This window comes from Choloepus didactylus, chromosome 7 (genome assembly GCF_015220235.1).
Source record: "Choloepus didactylus isolate mChoDid1 chromosome 7, mChoDid1.pri, whole genome shotgun sequence".
NCBI lineage: Eukaryota > Metazoa > Chordata > Mammalia > Pilosa > Megalonychidae > Choloepus > Choloepus didactylus.
In genome coordinates this window covers 38,274,775-38,282,893 of record NC_051313.1, presented here as the reverse complement: position 1 = coordinate 38,282,893, position 8,119 = coordinate 38,274,775, and the positions used below count along the sequence as shown (strand labels likewise).

General features: G+C 42.8%; 1 pseudogene; it reads right to left on the bottom strand.

Moving 5' to 3' along the window:
- Positions 1-3,846: 3,846 nt before the first annotated feature.
- Positions 3,847-7,538, bottom strand: LOC119540535 (annotated as a pseudogene).
- Positions 7,539-8,119: the final 581 nt, after the last annotated feature.

The following is an 8,119-nucleotide window of genomic DNA, read 5'->3' as shown; positions in this document are numbered from 1 at the left end:
GGTGAGTTTGACGCAGGGAGGGAGGGGAAGGAACTCAGGAAGGGGCAGAACTGTGCCTTGGATGCAGAGTTCCTGCTTGAGAAAAACTTGGGCTGCTTCTGATTCCTGCCGTCCCCCATCTTCAGCAACTCTTCCTGGCATGATTTCAGTTGATCAGGGGACAGTGATCTTTTGTTGCTCAGATGTGGCCTTTCTCTCTCTGTTCTAGTTTGCTAATGCTGCTGGACTGCAAAACACCAGCGATGGATTGGCTTTTATAAAAGGGGTTTTATTTGGTTATACAGTTACAGTCTTAAGGCCATAAAGTGTCCAAGGTAACACATCAACAATCGGGTACCTTCACTGGAGGATGACCAATGGTGTCTGGAAAACCTCTGTTAGCTGGGAAGGCACGTGGCTGGCGTCTGCTCCAAAGTTCTGGTTTCAAAATGGCTTTCTCCCAGGATGTTCCTCTCTAGGCTTCAGTTCCTCAAAAATATCACTCTTAGTTGCTCTTGGGATATTTGTCCTCTCTTAGCTTCTCTGGAGCAAGAGTCTGCTTTCTCATCTGCAGCTCCTGTGCTTTCTTCAAACTGTCCCTCTTGGTTGTAGCTCCTCTTCAAAATATCACTCACAGCTACAGCTGCACTGAGTTCCCTCTGTCCCTCAGCTCATTTATATGGCTCCAGTGACTCAACTTAGACCCACCCTGAATGGGCGGAGCAACACCTCCATGGAAATTATCCAATCAGAGTCATCACCCACAGCTGGGTGGGGCACATTCCAAAGAAACACTCAAAGAATCATAATCTAATCAACACTGATAACATCTGCCCACACAAGATTACATCAAAGATAATGGAGTTTGGGGGGACATAATACATTCAAACTGGCACACTCTCTAAGCCCAACTCAGCAAATAAACTCATTAACCTCCCTGCCACATGGGACATGACTCCCAGGGGAATGAGTCTCCCTGGCGATGTGGGACTTGACTCCCAGGAATGAGTCTGGCCCTGGCAGCAAGGGATTGAAAATGCCTACTTGACCAAAAGGGGGAAAATGAAAGATAACAAAATAAGTTTACAGTGGCTAAGAGATCTCAAGTAGAGTTGAGAGGCTATCCTGGAGGTTTCTCCTATGCAAGCTCTAGCTAGACATCACAATGGCCGCAGTATGCCAAGCCCTAACTAACAGTAGTCCCAAAATACCTAGGCCCCTATCTGAGACTTTATAAAAGTTTCACTTAGTAAGTTTATTTCTCAGAAACTTAAATCTGTTAGAGTGTTCCTACTGCCAGAGAAGTCCTAAAACCCAGAGGCAACAGCCTCTTTAAGAACATCAACCAGATGCAGTCCCCTTCCCCATGGTGTTGACACCACTTTTTAATATGAACAATTTAGGACGGTCACTGCCTAGACACCCCTGAAGATCGAGAAAGTGATTAAACAGGAGGAAGGGGTAGTAACAGACAAGATAGGATTTAACAAAGGAATTATGACTACTGAATCATTATATAGATTTTTTTTAGTCTTTAGTGTATTACAACAGCTAGAAGGAAATAACTGAAATGGTGGAACTGTAACACATAACGTTTATGAAATTTGCTCTATAGCGACTCATTAAATTGTACTTTGAAAGTTATCAGCTTTCTGTATATGTCTTATATTTCACCATAAGGAAATAACTGAAACTGTGGAACTGTAACCCATAACATTCTTTTGAAATTTGCTCTCTAACTATGTGTTAAACTGTACTTTGAAAGTCATCACTGTTCTGTACATATGTTAAATTTCACAATTAAAAATGTATTAAAAAATGATGTTATACTATAGTAGGGTGGGCCCACAGTCCAAGATGAATGGTGTCCTTATAAGAAGTGGAGAGGAAACACAAAAGGGGAGAATGCTACATGACACAGGAGAAGGCCATGTGACAACTGAAACAGATTGGAGGGAGCCCAAGGATTGTCAGGCAGAGGTGAGGAAGGGTCTCCCTACGGAATTCAGACTTCTCCAGAACTGTGAGACAATGCATTTCTGTTATTTTAAGCCATCCAGTGTGGTACTTTGTCACGGCAGCCCTCGGGAACTAAGACAGCAGGTGCCAGTAGCTGCTTCATGCCTGCCCTCCTTCCTCAGTTCTCCACACTGCCTCTACTTCTTTACATCATGCTCTCACTACTTGCCTCCCACAGCAGATTCAGGTACCGGGAAGGTTCCATGTTCATCTTGCTTGGGTTAGGCTCACATGAGTGCACTAAAGAGGGACTTGGGTTAGGTCAGGAAAAGGAAGCTTATTTAAGAACACCTAAGGACTGGGTCCCAAACAGGAGGGCCCCAAACTGGAAGCCACTCTGGCCCCTTTCAAAGGCCATTTGCTTCCTGGCATATGCCCTGTTTCTCTCTACTCAATTTGCCCCTCTCTTCCTCTGATCACTCACAGATTCTCCACTCCTCGATGTGCTTACAGTCATCGTGGTTCTCTACAGAGTCTCTTCCTATCAGTCTCTTGGCTTTGCTTCCACCTCTAGCTGCCTGCCTTCTCCATATTTCCTAGTTCAGTCTCCAAGTGAGGGATCCCATTGACTCAGTTCAGCCCAACTCACTGGCAGGTCTAGGGATCGATTGCCCTGTAATCTAAGGCCCACTCGGATCTGATCAGCTTCAACTGACTGGTCTTTAAGCTGTCACTGCACCAGGGCACTCTCCTTAGAAATCAGCCAGGCCTCTATCCTACCTGTGTGACCCGTTTCTTCTCCTAGGTACTGCCCTGTGTTCCAGATCCCATTCCTTAGGGGTTTCTAAGCAACGTTGTTCCAACACATCTTTGTGTCGAAAGGCTTCTTCCCCACGGCTTCCAAATAGACCTAGGTCTTCCTGTAACTGGACTCCGTGAACCTAACCTGCATCTCCCAGGTGATCGGTAAATTGAGGATTTATTCTTTATTACCACCATCCAGAGGTAAAAGAGTGGGAGAGACTTCATCAAAGCCTCAAACATTCCGGGTCCCCAGACTTTTTTTTTCAGTGCCCTTTTATTTCAGAGATCTCTGTTACCCCAACCACAGAAGGTTCCAGTAAGTGAGAAAACATTACAATAGAGTATAAGGCATTTGGGGCAGGGGGTGGGTCACAAACATAAGGAGTGAGATCTCTCCTAAGCCCGATGTTCCTTCTCTCTGCTCCTTCTTAGTTTACACAGTCACTAGGCCATTCCAGATGCTCCCTTGCTCATTCCTTTCTGGTCTGCACATTCTCAGCCTCAATCTGGAGATGTAAATCTGTCCACTACCATTCTCCAGCTTTCAGTCAAATCTGCTTTTGATCTCAGGAACAAACAAGTTTGTTTTGTTTTCTTGCTGGTTTTCTTTTGTTTTGTTTGGCCTGATTTCCCATTAGGCAGGGATATCCCTGATGGCTTCTGGTCACAATGGAGAGTCTCTGTGGCCGTCTCTCTCACCACGCTGGCTGGGACCCTCCAGTCCTTATCCTGGGCTCCATGTTTTCTTTCTTTCTCTCTCTCTCTCTCTTCTCCAGCTTTTGACATCTGTGTGCCTGGCTCCAGTCCTTTTGATCAGCCCATCATCCCTTCCTTTTCTCTCTGCCTATGTTTCTCTAAGTGGCTCCCTTATGGACATCTCTGCATGTCATTAGCATTGTCACTGCCCCGGGAGACCCGTGAAGTGCCCTACAGCAAAGTTCTAGACTCCTTTACAAATAGCCCCCTTCACAAATAACCCCCTTCGTGAAGTCACAGGACTCACTCACATATTAAAAGACAGGCTCAAATAGTCAGAGACCTTTGTTGCAATATTTAAAAATTTTCAGCACCAACACCCTGACTTAGACAAGTGCAGTCCCTTGGTCAAACATGTAAGGATCTTAAGCCTAGCATGATCTGGATTCTTCCCAGGGAAGGAAGTAGAAAATGTGTCTTCATCTGACAGGGTTTGAAAGTAGGGTTTGTGATTAGCTTTCTTATGATTTGGAAACCATTAACGTGTATTTCCACTAGATCCATTAAGTGAAGGTTTCTCAATCACATGTGAATGGACAGGTTTTCATTCTTTTTTACTTTTAAAAACAAGGTTTTTAATGAAGTTTTCCACCAGTTTTTCCTTCTGAGCCATCTGCTGAGGAGTAGCATTCATTGGACATCTCATATTATCACAGTTCAATAAATGTTTCTTGATACATGGGAGCATTCTCAGGACTGGTTTGATAGCTGTCATTTCTGCAATTCTCTTCATTAACCTCACCTGATCCATCCCATTAAAGGTTTCTTGTAATTCTCTGGCAGGTGTGAGGGTTCTACTAGCCCTAATGGATGCATAGAGATGACCAGAATCTGGAATTCTATTTGATAGCTCTTGAGTACTCATTTTAATAACACTTTTACATGTTCTTCTTCAAAGCATGGATTGTTAAATATTTCACTCCACAAATGCATCATGTCTGGTAGATTTCAATCTAGGCAGAGAGATGAAAAAATACACCCTGCACATATGCATCTAAATGTGAATCATCAGGGAGAGAGAATCTCACTCTGTGAATCATCACCTGGGGAGAAACAGTCAATCCTTCTGTTTTTAGTTCTATTTGTTGAAGCTGTTTACTCTATAGTCAGGAATGCCACAGCCCATCTTGGTAAGCACACTGCAGAAGAGAGGCACGTACAGTTTTAGCTCTTTGAGACGTGTTTAAACTAGAAAAAGCTCTGAAATACACAATACCATTGACTGCTACATCCAACTCAGTAAAAGATATGGTTGATTCAATATCCAAAACTTTTTTTTCCTTGCAATTTTATTGAGATATAGTCACATAAATACAATCATCCAAAGTACAATCAGTTGTTCACAGTATCATCATATAGTTGTGCATTCATCACCACAATCATTTTTTGAACATTTTCATTACTCCAAAAATAAATAAATAAATAAAAGTAAAAAAGAAAACCCAAAACAACCCACCCCCATGCCCCCTATTATTCATTTACTTTTTTGTCCTCATTTTTCTATTCATTTGTCCATACACTGAATATCGAAAACTTTTCATGTTGGTAGACAAGAAGCATCTTGAGGTTTATTTTCCTGAGTCTGTAATTCTAAACCTTTTTTTTTAAAACGTGTCTGTTGCTTGTCATTTAGGGAAAGAAAATTGATCTTTTGCATTAGTTTCTCTGTTTACATTTGAGTTTGTTTCTCATAATACTTGTCACCTGTTTTCATTGATAAAATCAGCTTATGCTGATTATTCTAAAAATATTGCTTTACTTTTTTTGCAAAAATTTTGTATTTTCCATAAGGCACTGCCAGATTGAGCCACTTGATTTCCTAACTTCAAGAGCTCCACAGGGTCTCCAACATGATTCTACCAAGAAGCTGCTAGTATAAGCTCTGGGTGAGTCCAAAGCTGGTGGACTGATGTTTCATTTGAATTTCAATTTTATGAAGTAAAGCTTCAATTCGAACATTTTCAAAGCCTTTCTCAATTACTTCATCAACTGTCCTATCAATAATGTTTTACACTGTTTCAAAATCTTTTTCCACAGTGCCTTGTAGGCCTCCCTTGTACAGTCATTATATCCAACTGTTCTAGTTTGCTAATGCTTCTGGGATGCAAAACACCAGAGATGGATTGGCTTTTATAAAAGGGGGTTTATTTGGTTACAAAGTTACAGTCCTAAGGCCATAAAATGTCCAAGGTAACACATCAGCAATTGGGTACCTTCTCTGGAGGATGGCCAATGGTGTCCGGAAAACCTCTGTTAGCTGGGAAGACTCGTGGCTGGCATCTGCTCCAAACTTCTGGTTTCAGAATGGCTTTCTCCCAGGATGCTCCTCTCTAGGCTGCAGTGCCTCAAAGATGTCACTCTTAGTTGCACTTGGGGTATTTGTCCTCTCTCAGCTTCTCCGGACCAAAAGTCTCTTTTCAACTTCTGTCTTCAAACTGTCTCTCATCTGCAGCTCCTGTGTTTTCTTCAAAGTGTCCCTCTTGGCTGTAGCTCCTCTTCAAAATGTCACTCACAACTGCACTGCACTGAGTTCCTTCTGTTTGTCAGCTCATTTATATGGCTCCACTGATCAAGGCCCACTCTAAATGGGTGGGGCCACGTCTCCATGGAAATATCCAATCAGTCATCACCCACAGCTGGGTGGGGCGCATCTCCAAAGAAACAATCAAGGAAATCTAATCAAAACCGATAATGTCTGCCCACACAAGATTACATCAAAGATAATGGCATTTGGGGGACACAATACATTCAAACTGGCACACCATTAGGAGAAAAGTCTGTGCCAAGTCCAGATTCAATTAAGGCTTTGTAAAATGGAGAACTGGGTCCAGAAATCAAGAGTGAAGACAAAAGATTTAATGTGAAGGCTTCAAATGTATTAGGGATTTCTGGGAGGAGAAGCTGACGCAGAGAGTTATTCCTTTAGAGGAATCTGTAGCAAACGAATCTGGGCCACAAGTTATTTGGTATTCCCTAGGTTTATTCCAAGGCTTCTGAGCTGGCACTGTGGTACTTGTTTCAATTTTCTGAAATTTACTTAGTGCTTCTTCATGATTTTGTTTCAGATGCTGTTCTAACTGAAAATAACCATAAGTGAAGAATCTAGCATTACTTGGGTGATAATGAGTAGAAGGAAACTGTTTAAGCTGTTCCCATGTAATATCTGGGGTGCATAAAGGATCACCACCAGAGATCCTGAGTGAGTATGGTCAGAAAGAAGTCCATGCTGAAGATGCTCTGAGAATATCTTCTCATTATCTGTAAAAGCTCCTCCTTTCATCTCATTAAAGACAACTCCTTTAAAGACCAAGGGTATTTGGGGTCACTTGGACTCTCATGTTCTAGTCTCCAACTTTCTTGCCAGAAATCTAGTTCCCGCAAGTATGGAAAAAAGCCTGCATCCAAGTACACCGAGAGAAGATTCTGAAACTCCTTGGGATTTTGTGTGGAAAATGGATACAGAGTACAATCACTAACTGTGAAGGCATTCATAAAAGCAGATAATGACCTACTTAGCATTTTGAAGAAAGGATCTCTACATGGATATTTCTGAGAACCACGAAGAAATGTATATCCAGAAACACGTGGAACAACAGTACTATCCATTGGAGCAGTGCCAAACTGTACCCTTAACGCAAACGTGTCTTCCCTTGCAGATGCAAATATTCAGCATCTGTGTTGTCATGACTGAGCTTCACTGCAGTTAGGAATAGTTCAGAAATAGGTGTTACCTGGTTTATAGTGAATCGGTGGGTTTTTTCCTCCTATGTGTATTGTAGAGCCCTCTCACAGCTGTACTACTCCTCCACCTCTGTATTTTTTGGTTTACACAGCGGGGCTGGGGTGGAGTGGGGTCAGTCTCAGCAGCTCCCGCAGCAACACGTGCTTATCCCTGGGCGCCTTCTTACCTCTCTGGTGCCCACGCTCAGATCTTTCCAGGACCCCACACAACATTCACTTTTTCCTTGAAACCTTGCCTGGCCCCTCCAGCTCTCAGTGACCTTTCTCTCTGCTGAACTCGGGGCATCTACATGGAGCATCTAACTTTTATGTTTGTTCTTTTTAGCAGGTTGTTGTTTCAGGCACAATTAATCTTGTTCTCCCCTGAATTGTGAGTTTGTTGAGGGAACGGATGGCATCTTACACATCCTTTGTTCTTCCCACACAGCATGTTATTGTTTAGCATGCTGTGGGGCATCCTTTATTTGTGCCCCATGGCATGTTAAACATGTCAGGTGTTTAGTTAGGTGTTCAGGATTCAACAAGGTTGAGTCTTGGGAATAAGAATGGAGATGTCTCCGAGAAGTCTTAATAAGGAGCAATGAATCTCCAGAGGGACAGAGAGATGAAGCCAGGTGGTGCTGCTGGGTGAGTCCGTTGGCAAGAAATTATGAGTCAGCAGGAACTTCCAGATTCTGGGAATTCATGTGTGAAAGGGAGAGGCGAGGAAATCACCAGTAGAATACCTTAGGAATGTTTGTAAGCAAAGAAAGGGGGGTGAGAGCCAGAGTAAGCTAGGGAGGGAGACAAGCCTGAACTAGAAACCTAGGGTTTAAAAGTCCCAACTCATTGCTTGTTGTCTGTAATTAAACAAACCTGAGATGAATTTAAGTGGTTTCAA